Here is a 2,123-nt window from a genome sequence, read left to right on the forward strand (position 1 = left end):
GAAGTGCTTTTCTTCGTTCTTCTTCCCTTTCCTCTCTCTCTCCTACTTCCCTTTTCTCCCCATATCATCCAACTACAACTCTCTGATATATGAATAAAAGAGAAATCGTATGAGCAAAACAAAAGGGCCTTCTGTAAAGCAGAGATGAATGGAGTCTCTTTGCTTTTTCTCGGAGCCCTGACAAGATCTGTGGCTCCACAATGGTCTGGGAATTCCTCTGGGCTCGTTGGCTTTTTGCCACCTTTATTTCTTTTCTCCTTATTCCTTGTCCTTCTGTGGGTTCACAGAACTTCACAATCTTCACTCTTTCTCAGGCAATGAGGTCTTTCCCCAGGTTGTCACAAGGCCATGATGCTGGCTTCCCGTGCGGGAGGATGACAGTATCGAGGCTCCAGCAGATTCCTCTGCAGCTTCAAGCCACAACACTCACTCTGTATTCTACTGGCGATATTTCCCATTGCATTCATTTTAAATCTATTTTTAGATGACCCTTTCAAAATTGCATTGACTGTCCTGAAATAATACTGCATGCTCGTGGGTGGAAATAAATCCCAATAATAGTTATGCCTGGCCGGAGTTAAAGTAAATTTTTGGAAATGAACAGTTAATGATTTATGATGTTTGTACTTAGGAAAGGTTTTAATGTGTCTTAGACGTAGAAAATAGCATTGATTTATAGAATCAGTGAAGGAGAACAGAGTGATAATGGGGTTGGAGTTTTGTTTTGTTTTTTCTGTAGCAGACTTAGCGTGCTTATATAGGGTATTGTTTAATTTAGAGCAACAGGAAGTTGAAGAATATACAAATGGATGGAATCAATTGTGAGTCTATGAGAAAGTTATCCCAGACAGTCTGGCTTGTCCCTCAGACTCGGGGGACGAGGGAGGGAAAGACTACTCATATAATTAGAGACCTGCTAAAAATAGGTTGACAAATTTATGTCAAGATATTATTTCTTTTAACTTCCAGAAGAAACACAGTAGAATATGAGTTCGGGATTCTATCATTCATCTATTTAATTATTACTATCTCTTTGTTGTTTTATTTCTCCTTCCATTAACTTATCCACTCACTCATTCAACAAATATTTACTGACTAGTACCAAGCACTGAGCTACATAAAATAATTTTATCCAGGAAGACTCAATCAAGCTTCTGAACCATTGACAGAGCAATTTTTAAGTCCAGATACTTCTTCAGTTATTACGGACTCTCTTTCTGACTAAGTTGTTGACATCATCTTCTGGGTATAGATGTTCTTCCACTGTGTCAAGACTTCCAGTCTCCTCTCCAACTATATTTTCTCCCCACAAAGCTTCTCCCCTTTGTTATCCAGCACGGATGCTGGAGTGTATCACTTGTAGCGTTCTCTTGCCAACACCCTCAACATCCTCACTTCCTGAACAAAGTCTGCATCTACCTGGCAGACTCATAACTTGGATTTTTCCAGCTATCCACTTTCTCCAGTTCTACACGTGAGCTTCTGAGGACTGTTGGAGGAAGTTACAATTGGACCACTGCCGTCACTGATGCCATACATTCATTCTGCATGCCAGGCACAGTTTAAGCATCGGCATAGCAGTGAACAAGACAGACAGGTCCCTGTTCTCATGGAGCATACATTCTTGTGGACAGGCAGACAATAAAGAAAGGAATCAATAAAAATATGATCACCATAATTTCCCTGCTGAAAATTAAACTACACTGGCGTGAAAGCCAGTGACCACATGGCTATCCCAAATTAGGTGTTCAGAGAAGGCCTCTCAGAGGTGGTGACTTGGGGTTCAGATCTGAGTGAACAGAAGGAGCTAGTCATGCAAAGATCAGGGGAATAGCCTTCTTGACTGAAGAAAAGAGCTGGTGCCAATGCCTGGGGAATGAGCCTGGTGTACTCAAGAAGGAAGAGCAGAGGCAGCTGGAGCACGTGCACAAGAGATGAAGAGGTAGATAGCGGCCAGATAAAAAATGGCGCTTTGCAAGCCGGGAAAGGGGTTTGGACTTTATTGGAAATTTGAAGGAAGGTTTTAAGCAAGCAAATGGTACGACCTGATTTACATTTCTAAAACCTTGGCTGCTGTGTAAGAAGGCATTGAGGGGGAGAAAAGGGAAAGCAAGGAGACACTT

The sequence above is a fragment of the Equus caballus genome, chromosome 29 (assembly GCF_041296265.1).
Source record: "Equus caballus isolate H_3958 breed thoroughbred chromosome 29, TB-T2T, whole genome shotgun sequence".
Lineage (NCBI taxonomy): Eukaryota > Metazoa > Chordata > Mammalia > Perissodactyla > Equidae > Equus > Equus caballus.